General features: G+C 37.7%; 1 long non-coding RNA gene across 1 annotated transcript in view; it reads right to left on the minus strand.

The window, feature by feature from the left end:
* Window positions 1-263: 263 nt before the first annotated feature.
* LOC140513589 (uncharacterized) overlaps window positions 264-17,682 on the minus strand; it is a 42,625-nt gene continuing 25,206 nt past the window's right edge. Inside the window, exon 3 of the long non-coding RNA XR_011970243.1 lies at window positions 264-1,380. This is a non-coding gene — a long non-coding RNA (uncharacterized lncRNA). The remainder of the gene's footprint in view (window positions 1,381-17,682) is intronic.

Consider the following 17,682-nt stretch of genomic DNA (forward strand, 5'->3'; position numbering starts at 1 on the left):
ATTAATGTCCGCTTGATTTAAATGCATGTTTTTAAAAAAAAAAATTGGTGTAAAAGATGCATCTTGATCCCAAACATGTGATTCTGGACACTGTAGAAAAGAATAAAGTTAAAAATGTCTTCACTGACTGGTGTGCTATGCCTAGAACAAACAGGAAACAGTTTTCTAGAATATTCCATTTTGTTCCCAAGCAATGATACATCGTTTTTTCTAATAAATAAATACAGTTAAATTCAACAAGGATTTATTAAACACCTCCAGCATTGACTAGTCCCATTTTTTGCCAACTTTGGACAGGAATACTTAACTTTGGATCCAAGAAAGCCTAAAGGATCCATGGATGTATTTCAGAGGCTCTGTGAGCTTGGATAGGTAATCCTTTGTATTTTCTTTTATGCATTTAAAAATACATTCTTTTGAAAATGGATCCATAGGTCTCACCAGATTGCAAAAGGGGCCCTTGTTACAAAAAAAGGGTAAGGACACCTGAACTATTGGGGTGAGAAAAGACCTTATGTAGAAAGTAACATTTGAACTGACCTCCGAAGGAAGCTAGGGATTTTCAAATACCACCGCTGAAGCTTAAATACTTTGGCCACATAATGAAAAGACAGGACTCACTGAAAAAGATTCTGATGTTAGGAAAGATTGAAGGTAAAAGGAGATGGAGAGACAATGTCATGGAAGTCACAGATGTAAGCTTGGACAGACTTCCGGAAATAGTGAAGGAAGAGGTAGTGCTGTGCATGAGATTATGAAGAGTCCAACATGACCGAATGACTGAACCACAGTAAGAAGGTATTTTATGACACAGAAGTGAAAGAGAGCACAGAGAGAACAGTCAGTAAGCAATTATTAAGCATTTACTGTGTGCCATGCATTGTGCTAAATGCTTAGGGGCAGAAAGGAAGGTCAAAACACGGACCCCCAAGGAACTTCCATTCTGTGGGGGAGAAAAAAGAAGCAAGTAACTAGGTACATACAAAATGCATGCAGTGCAACCAAAATGTCATCTCAGAGGGGTGGTTTGTGCTTTTGGAAAGTGAAGTTCGATGGTATTCGAGTGAGGAACACGGACCCAGAAGAAGCCGAGATGTACTTAGTTGTTCATTCCCTTTGGTAACTCAAAGGTTAAGAAGCCTTCAAGTTCGTGTGTAGTTTTTCCCACGAGTCGAAATGAGAGGCTGAGTTATCCACGTCTCCTTTTGCCTCCAGGCAAAGTGTAGATTAGCGAAGAGCCAGTTGGAGGAGTCTGGTTTGTTTGTTTGTTTCCTGTTCTTTAGTTTTGTGAGTGGAGTCCATTGTTCTGCTGTGGAAGTTGGAAGACGTGGTTTTTAAGAAAGTGTCTCCTGTTTGCGTGCTTGGATGTCTTTATCGTTTCTGACGGGAAGGGAAAAACATTTATTAAGTGCCTCCTACCTGCTAGTCACTGTGCTACAGCACTTTGGAACAATCTTTACTCACTTGATGGATAGTGACCTTTGCAAAACAGACTGCCTCTTTGTACCATGCTCTTCCTCTAACATACCAGTATATCCAGTCTTCTCAGGACAGAAAGACTCCAGATGGTCTTTTACCCAACCTAAAGTAAATTGAAATACCTATATAATGATCCAAGGTCCTTTTATTCCTTTTGATATCATGACACTCCAAGATGGCAGCATCGGAATGGTAGGACATTTTACAATTACAGGATACTGATGCCCAGAGAGGCCGTGACTTGCCCAATGACGCAAAGATAGTACGTGGCAGATCTAATTTTTTAAAACTCTGATCCTCTGCCTCCAAATCCGGAATTCTTTCCACTTTTCATTTAAGCCTACTCTGCTTAGAATTGTAATTAAGATGGGGTAGAAATACAGACATCAGTAAGATATTAATAAGGCCTTTAGGGTCCAGGAGAGATCTTAGAGATCATCTGCTCCATCCTACTGCATTTTTCAAATGAGAAAACTGAGGCCCAGGAAAGTAACATGCCTAAAGCCATACAAGCAGTTAAGTAGCAGAACTGAGATTTGAACTAGATCCCCTAATTTCAGTCATTGTTCCCTCTTCAAGTACATAAGACCAACAAAGGCTTACCAACAACAAGAACACATTGAATTCCTATATAGCTGTGTCAGTTTAATTTTATCATCTAATGCTCATTAGCTCCTAAGGTTACAAGAGAATTTCAGAGTAGCTAGGAGGCACAGTAGATAGAGTGCTGAACCTGGAATCAGGAAGACCTGAGTTCAAATCCTGCCTCAAATGTTTATTAGCTGTGTGACCTTGAGTCAGTCACTTAAACTTTGTCTCTGTTTCCTCATCTGTAAAATGGAGATAATAATAAAATACCTACCTCCCAGGGTTGATATGAGGATCAAATGAGATAATAATTATATAGTATATTGCAATCCTTAAAGTGCTATCTTTTATCATTATTACTATGTCAAGATAGTGAGGAGATACCTTTAGGAAAGGAGGACCTCTTTGTGTCCTTTAAATCATGTTGTATATGAGTATGGCTCATCTTAGCCATAAGACCTCCTCTCTGACCTCCATTAAGCTGGCCAACATCATGTGCTGTCACTTGGGGACACTTGGCAATATAGTAGAAGGAGTGATGGAGGCAATGGTGCCCATCTTGACATGACAACTGAGAAATTAGAAAATGGCAGCATTACCCTGAATTCCAAGTAGGCACCAGCCTTGCCAATACAGCTGACTTCCAAACCAAGTGATTTGAAGAGGGAATGACAAAAGTGACTCCTACTGTTACCCTCTTAAGAAAGTGGACTAAGAAGTGGGATGTGTCCCAGGTGCTGATGATTGTAGGAAAGGTAAGAGTTCTGGGCACAAACATTTGATGGTGAAGTAACTCCCTGATTCCCTCCTTTGCAAAGATAGAGGGAAAAGGGCCAGGAATCTAATCCAATTGATATTGGTCAAATTTTTGGTCTAGTAATAAAAATTGTACCACTAACAGTACATTTGGAAGGAATGTACATAGACAGAGGGCAAAGATATAAGGTGAATTTGAGGAAATGACATAAAAACAATTAAGAAATGAGAAAGAGGAATACATTGGGTACAGAAGGGAAAGGTAGAATGGGGTAAATTATTTCATATGAAAAGGTGCTAAAGACTTACTACAGTAAAGGGGAAAATGGAGGGTGGGCAATGAACATCACTTGAACTTGTACCTCATCAGTATTGGCTCAAAGAGGGAATAATATACTTGGTCAGTTGAATATAGAAATCTATCTTACCTGACAGGGAAGTAGAAGAGGAGGAGATCAAGAAAGAAGGGTGGGGGGAACTAACAGAAGGGAAGGCAGATCAGGGGAGGTGGTAGACAGAAACAAAACACTGGTGAGGGGAGAACAGGTAAAAAGAGAGAGAGAACAAACAGGAGGAAGAATAGGATGGAGGGAAGTACACAGTTAGTAATCATAGCTGTGAATGAGAATGGGATCAGCTCTCCCAAAAAACAGAAGTGGGTAACAGAGTGGATCAAAAATCAGACGCCTATAATATGCTGTTTACAAGAAACGCATCTGAAGCAGAAAGACATACACAGAGTAAAGGTAAAGGACAGAGCAGAATCTATTATGCTTCAGCTGAAGTAAAAAAAAAAAAAAAGCAGCAGTAGCAATCCTGAACTCAGACAAAGTAAAAGCAAAAATAGACTTAATTAAAAGAGATGAGGAAGAAAATCACAACTTGTTAAAAGGTACTATAGACAATAAAGCAATGTCAATACTTAGTATATATGTATCAAGTAGTAAAGCATCCAAATTTTTAAAGGAGAAGTTAAGTGAGTTACAGGAAGAAATAGCAAAACTATACTAGTGGAGAACCTCAAGTTTCCCTTTCTAGAACTCAATAAATCAAACCAAAAAATGAACAAGAAAGAAACTAAGGAAGTAAATAAATATCAGAAAAGTTAGAGATGATAGACCTTTGAAAAAAACTGAATGGGAACAGAAAGGATTATCTTTTTCTCAGCAGCATATGGCACCTATGCAAAAACTGACCATATAATAGGGCATAAAAATCTCAACATCAAATGTAAAAAGGCAGAAATAATAAATGTGTTCTTTTCAGATCATAATGCAATACAAATTGCATTCAACAAAGGGCAGTGGAAATGTAAATTAAAAATTAATTGGAAGCTAAATCATCTAATCCTAAAGAATAAATGGGTCAAATAACAAATAATAGAAATAATCAATAATTGCATTAAAGAAAATGACAACAATGAGAAGCATACCACAATTTATTGGATATAGCTAAAGCAGTACTTAAGGGAAATTTTATTTCTCTAAATTCTCACATCAATAAAATGGAAAAAGAACAGTTCAATGAATTGGGCATGCAAGTAAAAAACTAGAAAAATAACAAATTAAAAATCCCCAATTGAGCACGAAACTGAAAATCCTAAAATTCAAAGGTGAGATTAGTAAGATTGACAATTAAAAAAAACTGTTGAGTTAATAAATAAATGTAGGATCTGGTTTATGGGAGGGAAAGGCAATAAGATAGATAAGCCATTGGTTAACTTGATTTTAAAAAAGAAGAAAATCAAATATCCAGTATTAAAAATTAAAATGATAAAATCACCACCAATGAAGAAAAAATGAAAGCAATCATTAGGAAACATTTTGCCCAATTATATGCCAATGAATGTGACAATCTGAGTGGAATGGATGAATATTTACGAAACTATAAATTACCTAGATAAATAGATCAGGAAAAAAAATGCCTACATAACCCCATCATAGAAAAAGAAATTGAATAAGCCATTAATGAACTTCCTAGGAAAAAATCCCCAGGGCCAGATGTGTTCATGAGTGAATTCTATCAAATACTTAAAGAATAATTAATTCTAATACTATATAAATTATTTGAAAAAATAGGTGGAGTCCTACCAAACTTTTATGACACAAATATGGTGCTGATTTTCTAAATCAGGAAGAGCCAAAACAGAGAAAGAAAATTAGAGACCAATTTTCCTAATGAATAACAATGCAAAAATTTTGAACAAAATACAATCAAGAATTTTCAGCAATATATCATAAGGATTATATACGATAACCAGTGTCATAGTGGAATTTATACCGGGAATACAGAGTTGTTTCAATGTTAGAAAAACTCAACTATAACTGACTATATCAATAACAAAACTGACATAAATCATATGATTATCTCAATAGGTGCTGAAAAAGCTTTTGATAAAATACAGCCTCCATTCCTATTAAAAACATTAAAGAGCATGGGAATAAATGGAGCATTCCTTAAAATGATAAGACATCTCTATCTAAAACCACTTTCAAGCATTCTCTGTAATGGGGATAAGCTAGAAACTTTCCCCATAAGATCAGGATGCCCATTATCACCGCCATTAATTACTATAGTACTAGTAATTATAAATGACCTTTTTAGTACTTAGAAATAGGCATCAATATAGTATTAGAAATGAGGATAAGCTAGAAGCCTTCCCGGTAAGATCAGGATGCCCATTTTTGCCACCATTACTCAATATAGTATTAGAAATGTTAGCAATAGGTGAAGAAAAGGAGAAGGAATTAGAATAGACAATGAGCTAACAAAACTATCAGTCTTTGTAGGTGATGATAAGATGGTATACTTAGAGAACCTTAGAGCATTAACTAAAAAATGACTTCAAATAATTAACAACTTTAACAAAGTTGCAAGATATAAAGTAAACCCATATAAATCATCAGCATTTCTTTAAATGACCAATAAAGCTCAGTACAAGAAATAGAAAAGGAAATTTCATTTAAAGGAACTACAAACAGCATAAAATACTCAGGACTCTACCTATCAAGACAAACCCAGGAACTATAAAAACACAATCACAAAACATTTTTCACACAAATAAAATCAGTTCTATAAAACTGGAAAAATATCAATTGCCCATGGTAGGACAAGCCAATATAATAAAAATGACAATTCTGCCTAACCTAATTTACCTATTCAGTGCCATACCAATTAAACTACCAAAACTATTTTATACAGCTAGAAAAACAACAACAAAATTTATCTGAAAGAACAAAAGGTCCAGAAAATAAAGGGAATTCATGGGGGAGGGGGGGTGAGCAAAGAAAGGGAACCTAGCAATACAAGATTTCAAACAATATTATGAAGCAGAAATCATCAAAACAATTTGGTCCTGGCTAAGAAATGGAGTGCTGGATCAGTGGAATAGATTACGTGCAGAAGACATAGTAGTAAATAAGCGGTAAGACCACATTAACCAGGTGTTTGACAAACCCAAGACCTAACTTTTTAGGATAAGAACTCACCATTTGGCAAAAACTAGAAAACAGTAGGATATAAACTAGATATAGACCAACAGCTCACACTGTATACCAAGATAAGGTCAAAATGGTTGCATGATTTAGACACAAAGGGTGATACCATAAGCAAATTAGAAGAGCAAGGAATAGTCTACCTATCAAATCAATGGGGAGAGGAAAAATACATGACCAATAAGGGAAAGAGAACAAAACAAAATGTAAAATAGATCATTTAAATTATATTAAATTAAAAGGTTTTTGTACAACAAAACCAACGCAATCAAGATTTGAAGGAAAGCAGAAAGCTGGGGAACAGTCTTTACAGCGAGTATCTCTGATAAAAACTTCATGTCTCAAACAGATAGAGAACTGAGTCAAATTTCTGACACAAGGCATTCCCCAACTGATAAATGGTCAAAGGATATGAGCAGGCAGTTTTCACATGAAGAAGTCAAAGTTATCTATAAGCATGTTAAGAAATTTTGATGTTTTGGTTTGAGAAATACAAATTAAAACAACACTGAGATACCACCTCACACCTATCAAATTGGCTAATATGACAAAACAGAAAATGATAAATGTTGGAGAGGATGTGTGGAAAATTGGGACACTGAGTCCTTTGTTTTCTAAGAAGACCATGCCATCAGAGAAATAATGACATGACTTGCACTTGACTTTGTTTTGAGTGAGGGAGGGCTGTGCAGGTCACCAGCCTCACTTCTCCTCCTGAGCCATCTGGATCCAGTGACTAGATATTCATCAGGATGACAGGAGATGGCCCAGGATGCAATGGGAGACCTTGATCTTTTCAGGTACTCGCTTAGAGGGAGGTAACGCCCAATGAGTGAATAGGCCTCTTTAAGAAGTAGTCAGGGAATGACCTTTTTAACAAGCAAAAGAAAAAAAAGTAACTAAATCATGCTGGGAGGAAAAGAAACTGTTACTATTGATAATCACGGTAAGTCAGCCTTTAAGTGGAACTTGGGAAGGGACTTATCGTCGTCCAAACTATGGCCTTCAGAATGTGCTGGGTTAAAGGTTTTGGGAACAATGAGGAAAGAAGGGAGGAAGGGAGGAAGGGAGGGAAGGACACTGATACATTATTGGTGGAGTTGTGAACTGATCCAACCATTCTGGAGAGCAATTTGGAACTATGCCCAAAGGGCAACCAAAGTATGCATACCCTTTGATCCAGCAATATCACTACTAGTGCTGTATTGCAAAGAGATCATAAAAAAGGGGAAAGGCCCTACATTTACAAAAATATTTATAGCAGCCCTTTTTGTGGTAGCATAATATTGGAAACTGAGAGGATGCCCATCATTTGGGAAATGGCTGAACAAGCTATGGCATATGAGTGTAATGAAATACTATTGTGTAATAAGAAATGATGAACAGGCAGATTTCAGAAAAACCTGGAAAGACTTGTACAAACTGATACAAAGTGAAGTGAGCAGAACCAGGAAAACATTGTACACAGTATTAGCAATATTGTGTGATAATCAGCTATGAATGACTCAGCTCTCGTCAGCAACACAATGATCTAAGACAAGTACAAAGGATATGAAGAAAAATGCTGCCCATATCCAGATAAAGAACTGATGGACTCTGGATGTAGATTGAAGCATTTTTTTTTCACCTACTCTTTTTTTCTTGTGTTTTTTATCTGTTTTTTCTTTCACAACTGTGACTAAAATGGAAATGTTTTTACATGATAGGACATATATAAACTATATTAAGCTGCCCACTATTTTCAGAAGAAGGAAGAAAGGAGAAAAATCTTGTAAAACTGAATGCTAAAAAATTTCTTGACATGTTACTGAGGGAAAAAATAAAATACTATTTTAAAAAAATTTTAAAGCGAAATAGTGCTAAGACGGCATGAGTTCAGAGAAGCAGTGTGGGCTGGAGTTGTTAATGAAGGCTTCATGGAGGAAGAACTTAAGCTAGATGATACAGTAGGTGTGGAATTAGGAAAACTTGTGTTCAAATCCATCCTCAAAGCCTTTCTACTGTGTGACCTTGGGCTAGTCACTTAACCTGTCAGCCTCAATTTCCTCAATAATTGTAATAATAAATTGTATATTGTTAAAAATAATAATTTTTTTAATTTAATTTAATAAAAAATTGTATATTATTGTATACATATAATAATAATTGTACCTGCCTCCTGGGGTTATTGTGAGGATCAGAGGAGATACTGTTTATAAAGCACTTAGCCCATTGCTTGACAAGTAATAGATGTATGGTAAATGTTCAAATCTGGCCTCAGACACTTACTAGCTGTGTGATCCTGGGTAAGTTACTTAACTTCTGATGGGCTTAGAGGCAGTTAGGTGAGCTCAGTGGATAGAGCAACAGCAAGGAATCAGGAGGACCTGAGTTCAAACCCAGGCTCAGACTTAGTGGCCATATGCCCTTAGTAGGGTAAGTGACTTAACCTTTGTTTGCTTTGAACCATAGGAGAAAGAAACTGCAAACCACTACAATATCTTTGCCAAAAAACTCTAAGGACAGGCATTGGTGTGCTGGGGTCCACAGAGTCACGAGGAGTTGGACAGGACTGCATGACTGATAACAACAGTAAATGTGTGTTCTCTCCCACCCTGGTACCTGAAACATTAGTTCTTTAAGGTCCTAGCAAGCTAGAAAGAATCTGAGTATTGACCTAGTGACAAACTATATGTGTGTCATTCAAAGACCAGCTCAGCTATATTCAGAGGCCCTTCATAAGACCTGCCAGAGGGTGATGAAATTTCCAACCAAAACAACTTTCAAAGACGCTTTGCCAAGTTAAAGAGGGGTCACCACTTGTACCGGAGGAGGCAGTACCTATGGAGATGAAAACACAGATCTTTGGATTATTGATAGAATCAACTGGGTTGTCTTTTTACATCATTAGATTATACTATTGTATTCACAGAGGTACAGAAGCTTAAAATTGGAAGAGTTATCCTTCCCAATTTGTACCTGAAACTAGTCCTCAGTCAGAGTTGTCCAGTGAGGGGGAAACCACTATGGCCCAAAGCAACTTTCTCCACTTGGGGGCAATTTGAATTATTAGACGCTTTTCCTTAAGTCAAGTCACTGTCACTTTCATCCATTATTCTTGGTTTATCTTCTAAAATATTTAAAGACAACTTTCCTGTCGCTCCTAAATCTTCTCTTTGCCAAACATCCCAGTTCTTCGGACAATCCCCACATGGCATGGTTTCCACATCTGGTGGCATTCCAATTTCTCCATGTCATTCTTAAAATGTAGTAACCAGAAACGATCACTCTACTTCAGTAGTTGGACCAGAACTAAATCATCCCTTTTCTAAATTCTCTCTAAAGTATTTTAAAGCCTTCCTGGGCCAGATGCTGGCATACAATTTGATATTTTGCAATTTTGCCAGCTTTGACTAATTTGAAAGTTGAGTATCTGTTCTCAAAAGGCACAGTGACGTCAATGACAACTAGAACTGAACACAATACACCAGATGTAGTTTGACCAGAGCAATTATCTTCCCTCTTTGCAACACTATGTCTCTCAATTCTGACTAAAGGAGCCTTTGAGGGGTTGCAACGCAATATTCTTGACATAATATCCTATCTCTGTCCTTTAATGTCTATGTGACCTTGGCAAGCCACTTAACCTCTGTCAGACTCAGTTTCCTCAACTGCAGAATGAGAGGATCGGACTAGATGGTTTCTAAGTTTCCTTGCAGCTCTAGATCTAAGATCCCACTACTTAAATTGAATTTGCATACCACTAAAATCCCAAGGTTTCTTCCACACAAACTTCTGTCACATCTTTCCCAATCTATATTTCTGTGACAGGGTTGTCCTGTTTTATTTTAATCTGAGTTGCTTTATGGTCACATCTATTCATTGTATCACATTAGAGTTGTACAAATACTCTTGTCTGTCAAGATCCTTTTGGACCTTACTACCTAGTCATCCCAGCTTTGTATCATTTACAAATTTGAGCATCGTGACATATATGCCTTCATCCAAGTCACTGATATAAATTGTGAACATCCCAGTGTCTTTAGGACACTACACTAAGGAACCCCCTTAGATGGATATTGACCCATTTGTGCCCACTTCTTACATCTAGTCATTCAACCCATTCAATTCCATCTAACTGTACTGTCACCTAGCTCACAGCTCCCTGTATTATCCACAAAGATAACAAGAAAGACTTTATCAAGTGACTTGGTTACTCTGGAACAATTTGTTTGTGAAGCTAGGCTAGCACTTAGTGATCACACTTCACTTTATAAATGTTCACAAACTATCCCTCTGCTAAGACTGTGGCATCAAACGCAAATAGAAATGGGTGCCACTAAAATGTACTGAAGCACCAGGTAGGCCATTGTTGTTTTTCAGTCATTTCAGTCAGGTCCAATTCTTCGTAATCCCATTTGGGGTTTTCTAGGCAAAGACAGTGGAGTGATTTGCTATTTCCTTCTCCAATTCATTTTACATATGAGTAAACTGAGGCAAACAGGGTTAAGTAACTTGTCTAGGATCACGTAGCTAATAAGTGTCTGAGGCTGGATTTGAACTCAAGAAGATGTCTTCCTAACTGTAGGCAGGCACTGTGCCACCTAGCTGCCCCTGAAGTCTATATATTGACTCACAAAACCACTTACTAACATTACTTCAATAATGACAATAATGGTGTATTGTATTCTTATTTATTACTTTTATTTTCCCATTAAATTTTAATCTCAGGAGTGTTGTGGGCCACATGTTGCTTGTGGTCTGTGTTTGACACCTCTGTACTGAGGTGTGGGGGTTTTGTAGGATCTGTTTTGATGGAAGGAGTACCTAAAATGATAAATGATTGTTTTAGGTATCAATATTAATAAGTACCAATATGATGACAGGCATTGTATACAAGTAAGGGTCTGTGATTTGGTCTGCAGAAGGGAGTCTCTCCCACAACATAGTTCACAATCCATCTCTGAGGTAGTAAATAGAGCACATTTTTAGGGTTAAGGAACCCTAAATGCACTTCAGTTCTATCCGATCCAATTCTAGGGAGTTGTTTGAGGCACAGACAGGATTCACTAACTTGCCCAGGATCACACAGCTATGAAATGTCAGAAGTAGGGTTTAGACTTAGGACTTTAAAAAAATAAATGCTTTTTAATGCCTGCCTTTTTTATAGTCACCTCTGGATGCCTCGCTCATTCCTCAGCTAATAGAACTCTCCCTTGCAATGAAGAAGTATAGCTATACAAAACAAACCAACCTATCAGCCATGTCTGACAGTGCATACCTCATGCCACATCCACAGACTGCCATCTCTGTGCCAAGTCAGGAAGCTTATTTCAGCATCATTGAACTCAGTGACTCCTGGCTCAAAGACCATTACATCATGCCAGACTGCTTCCTACTATACATAACACGGTGCCCAAATAAAGTGACTGTACATAAAAATTGTGCCGAAAGGAAAACAGCTTTGTTAAATCAACTGTTAAATGGGCGAAGATTTTTCATTTGATAGAACATGTGAGTACAGGAACGAGGCCATGCTTGTAAGAATTGCTGACCAAGACATGGAAATGAACTCATTACATAGAACATGATGTTATAATAGTACTCATTAAGGATAGAATTCTACCTTTCTTTACCAGTCAAGTATGCTCTCCCATATAATAATTGATACGAGATAATTTGGTTAGGGTGTTTATAAATCTATTACTTCTTTGTGGTTCTTCATTGTACACAGTAGCATTGTGAGATGACGAACCTTGATAGACTTCGTTCTTCTCAGCAGTGCAAGAATCCATGACAACTCCAAAAGATTCATGACGGAAAATACCATTCACATCCAGAAAAAGAATTATGGAGCCTGAATACAGATTGAAGCAGACTATTCTCTCTCTCTCTCTCTCTCTCTCTCTCTCTCTCTCTCTCTCTCTCTCTCTCTCTCTCTTTGTTTGTTTTTCTCATAGTCTCTCCCATTGGTTCCAATTCTTCTTTCCAACATGACTAATATGAAAATATGTTTAATATGAATGTATATGTAGAGCCTATATCAGATGGCATGATGTCTGGGGGATGATGAAGAGTAAAATATTAGAATCACTGGATAGTAGAAGCTCAGAGTTTGGAGACACCACAGAAGCCACGTTATCCAACTTGTACTTGACTAAGGGTCCCTTCAACTACATACCCAAAAAATGGTCATCTAGCCTTTACTTGAAGTGAAAAGGAAGCCATTCCTATGTTAGCACCTCATTCTACTTTGGTGTAGTTCTAATTGTTAGGAAATTGGTTTTTTTCTTTACATTAAGCCTAAATTGACTTATTATCAACTTTCAAACATAATTCTGTCACATGATGATCTTTAAGTACTCAAAGACAGGTAAGAATATCCTGCTAAATCAATGGTTCTCACCCATAACCTTGTGGGTTTTTTTTTTTATTTTGATGACTACATTTTAATATAATTGGATTCTTTTATAATCCTCTGTTTTTGGTTTTGTGCACTTAAAAACATTCTTCTAAGAAGGGATTCATAGATTTCACTGGATTGCCAAAAGGGTTCATGACACAAAAAAGTTAACATCTCTTGCCCTAATCTGTATCTTCTCCAAGGTAAACATTCCCAGATCCTTCAATCAACCCTCAAATGACATGATCTCAAGGCTCTTCATCAGCCTCTGTGCCCTCCTTTGGATGCTTTCCACTCTATCAGCTTTCTTTCTCAAAGAAACTAAAAATATTCCAGATGTGGTCAGATCAGGACAGAGGACAGTGGGACAACTGCCTTCCTCATTCTGGTTACTCTGCCTCTCGGTGCAGTCTAACATGGCATTTACTTTCTGGTTGCCAAATCATGCCATTGACTTGACATCCACTAAAACTCCCAGATTTTTCCCCCACGTGAATAACATACAGGAATATGAACAGTAATCTACCTTCCATATTTTACTTAGGAAGTTAATTTTTTTAACTTAAATGCAAGACTTTACATTTCTGCCTCTAGCATTTCATCTCACTAGATTTGGCCCAACATTCTAGCTTATTCCCATCTACCTGCATCCTGATCCCATCATTCAGTGCATTAGCTACATGTCCCAGCTTTACCATCTAACAAGGTAGAAATGAGTAAACTAACACATAACAAATGATTTTTTAAAAATTGTCTCCTTCCACATCTCTCTAAAGTTGTCACATTTAGCTTGCTTTTTCATTTATTTTTCCTTTCTTTCTTCCCTCTTTCCTTCTCCTTCCTTCATTCCTTTCTTCCTTGGTCTTTGTTTTGTTTTAAGGTAGTGATCTCTTCCACAGTGAATTCTACTTCAGCTTGTAGATGATGAAACAAAATGTTAAAAGTAGCATTTTATATTATTATATAAATGCCCATATACATGTATATATGTATATGTATGCCCATCTGTGGGCATCTCTCTTCTTTTTCAATTCAGATTTAACTGGGTAAAGAATTGAGATTTCATTGTTACAAGCAATCAGCTACAGAAAAGTGTGTCTGGAGATAGTCTTAGGTTGAAGTGACTTAGGCCTAGAGAAGGATCTCTGCGATGATCTTCGAGGTGCTATGTAACAAATTCTAATTTGAACTTTAAAAAAATTAGACCTAGAGAAGTTTTCTCAAACAAGTTTAAGTGCATTCTATTTTAGACATTTTACATGCCATATTTCTTTAAAGAACTATGTCTCCATTTTAAATAAATTAAACTTTAAATATATGGACAAAGATCAAGAAGAGAGTTTAAGTTGATCCAAGCACTAGGGTTGTATAGATAAGAAAAAGTAGCAGCCAGTTATGATGGGAGATGATCCAAAGCGATGAGCTGAATATTTCTAAGCCATCTTTAAGGTAAATTATAAATGGAGTCATACCATCCTCATGGAAGTCCAATCAAGTCACCATGCTACCTGGATGCATGATTTCATCTCAAAAGAACTGATAGTTTTTTACATTCGTATGGGCATATTTGATTTGTTCGGAGTCCTGTTCATGAGAGGTTTTACTCTATTTGGTTTCTTTTTGGCAGGTGTGCCTTAGATGCATTTCATCTTATCTCTGATGGGCTTTTTGTAGACTTCTTTTGTGAAGCTGCTTTCATCACTGCTCCGTGCACTCCAGGGATGACCGTGGCATCTCAAGACACTTAGCAGAAGTATTTTCACCAATGAGTGTCTACTAACCATCTCTTCTGCCTCCAAGCCATGCCCATTTCTTGATCTCCAAAGGCTTGTACATATGAAAGAACATCTCATCAGAGCTGATGAGGTCCCCGTAGATGATCATGGTGGGGCATGCAGGGAGGTAGCAGTGGTACTAGAGCTGTGTGTGATCCTAGCACAGTTAGAACAGCCCCTGGGAGTGGGGAAAAATGGGAAGAGGGGAGAAAAAATGCCTTTACTTCATTTTTAAATAGCTATAGTCAACGTATAGATGGGTCTGGTTCTGCTGATTTCTGTTAGTATCTTTTCCTGTAGATCTTCCATATGGCCTTGCATGCTTCAGAGTTATCACTTTATGGCACCAGAATATTCACCTGTATTAAATGCACCATAATTCATCTACTTTTCGATTGTTTGGCATTTTTGTTATGAATAAATTGGTTGTTGATATTTTCACAGTGAGCTCCATTGTTATTTTTTATGGTATTAAGCAGGTAAGTTGCAGGGGAGGTTCCTATCTACCTTGGCAGAAGAAGTTCCTACATGGGAGCTTACATCAGTGAAAGCGTGGTTCCAGTTGGAAAAAAATCGAATCAAGCACAAACTACAGAGACGCTGGGTCAGAAGGTGTGAACAGTTTTGTCTTGAGACACTGCTCGCGTATTGCCATGTGACTTCAACGATGCTCTACGCGTCTGCAAGCCCATCCACAGAGCAGTGTGTTTATTTCCCTATTACCTTCCCAACACTAGATTTTTATACCTTTTTTCTTTTGTCATTCTGGTGGGCACAAAATGGTATGATAAAATTATATTGATTCATTTTTCTAATTATTAACTAATTTGAGCATCTTTTCATGTAGATATTAATAATTTATATTTTTTCCTTACTGAATTGTCTGTTCATATCTTTTCACCATAGCTCCACTAGAGATACTGCTTTATTATTGTTTGATATGAAGACATCCTTATAGATTCTGGATGTCAGTTATTTGTCTGAGGTGCTTTCTGCAAATATTTCCCTGTTTCCTTTCTTTCAATTTTAGAGCTATTTCTTTTATTGTGCAGCATTTTTTGATGTTTATATACATTTTGTCTCCAATAATTTTTCTGTTTGTCTTTTTAATTCTTTTTCTCCATGGTTGAGATAGCTATATTATTGTTCTCTTTTCTTATCTCTTCATTGTTAGAAAAATTAGATTGCTGATCCAGTTAGAATGTATTTTTTTTGGTATGAGGGGTGAGTAATCAATCATCTTGATATATCGTTGATCAGTTGATGAAATTGATCATCTTGCTAGATACAAAGCATAAATTTAGATTTTAAAAAATCAACTGCACAAGTAAAAGATGGTAAAACAAGTTCATGTGAAAAAGATTCAGAGGCCACTGGAGCACCACTGGAGTTGGGAGGCCTCAGACACTTGTGTGACCCTGGGCAAGTCACTTAGCCCTAATTTCCTCACCAAAAAAAATTGATTTGAGAGTCTTAATGACCTACAAGCTCAATATGATAGTACAACAGGACAGTCAAGAAAAGCTACATTGAGGGGCACATGAGGGCACTCCAAACTAACAAGATGACAGATCACTTGCATACATGGTGATGGTCTTCAAGTATTTAAAAGGGGGTCATGTGGAAGAAGAATTAGATTTACTCTTTTGGGTCCAGAGTGGGTAGAACCAATGAGTAGAAGGTAGAGAGGCAGATTTAGGCTTTGTTTAAAAAAGGAAAGAAACATTTCTAGATTTCATGTTTTTAAAAATCTCTAAAATTTCCCAACAATTAGAGCCTCCTGGGAGTAGAATCAGTTACCTCAAATGGTTGTAGGTTCTTCCTCAATGGAGGTCTTACAGTAGAGACTAGCTGATGACTTGTTGGAAATGTTATAGAGGAGATTCCTATTCTGGCATGGATCAGATAAGATGACTTCTGAGGGCCCTTCCAACTCTATGATTCTGTGATTCCATAAAAGAGCTCCTACAAACTATTTTATCACCTCATTTATCCTTCTACATATAGAAATGGGTGTTGAATTTTGTATCATCACCAAAAAATATTTAAGTATATACCTATGCTGTACATGATGTTATACATAGCAATCATGGTCATCATTATATATCAATATAGTCCTAATAACTCCTAATTATCATAGAATCTCAGAGGCAGAAGGACACAGACAGGGCCTTAGCAGCTGAACAGGAATCCCCTCTGACACCTACTTAGAATGCCCTTTACATGCATTACATCATTTGATCTTCACAGTCACCTGTCAAGTATTATTATCCTTATTTCCACTGAGGAAACAAGCATAGAAACATTTGGTGATTTGCTCAAGCTCACATAGCTAATACTGAGTAGAGCCAGGACCTGAGTCTATTATTTTACAATTTAAGAAAATATCAACTGGGGGGGCAGAGCCAAGACGGCTGAGTAGAAAGACACACATACCCTAGCTCTTCCCCCATAAAATACCTGTGAAGAAAGACTCTCAACAAATTCTAGAGCAGCAGAAGCCATAGAACAACGGAGAGGAGGAGATTTCCAGCCCAGGGTGACCTGAAAGGCCAATGGAAAAGGTCTGTCACACGGGCAGTGGAACAGAGCCCAGCCCAGCCTTGGCTGCATGGCATGACACGGTGCTGAGAGGAGGACCTGAGCAGTCCTCAGGGGCAGAATCCCCAGCAGCAGTAGCAGCAGTTTGCAGATCCCTCAACCCACAAGCGCCAAAGGTCAGTGAAATGATTTTTTCAGCTGGCCAAGAAGGAAGTGAGGTCTTCCCATAGCTCTGGCCTCAGGCGGCAGCAGCACAGGCTGTGTCAGGTGGCAGCAACTCCCACAGCAGCCCACATCCATCGGATTGTAAAACCCCTGGGGGAACCGAGCAGCTGATCCTTACCTCAGGCCTGTTTGGCAGCCCTGCCCCTAACTAATGCTTCTGGAGGATTTGAGCAGCTGTTCTTTATCTCACACTGAATGGCAGCCCTGCCCCCCACCAAAAGTCCCTGGGGGAATTGAGCAGCCAGATTTGTGGACAAGGAACTCTATTACTCACAGATTCTAGGTAGAAAAGTTTCTGGATGCTCTCAGACCAGTGTACATGCTTGACTGTGCCAACCCTACTCTTGACAAAGGACTCAAAGGTCAAGTAACTGGTTGGGAAAATGCCCAAAAAGGGAAAAAAATAAGACTATAGAAGGTTACTTTCTTGGTGAACAGATAT

This window comes from Notamacropus eugenii, chromosome 7 (assembly GCF_028372415.1).
Source record: "Notamacropus eugenii isolate mMacEug1 chromosome 7, mMacEug1.pri_v2, whole genome shotgun sequence".
Taxonomy (NCBI): Eukaryota; Metazoa; Chordata; class Mammalia; order Diprotodontia; family Macropodidae; genus Notamacropus; species Notamacropus eugenii.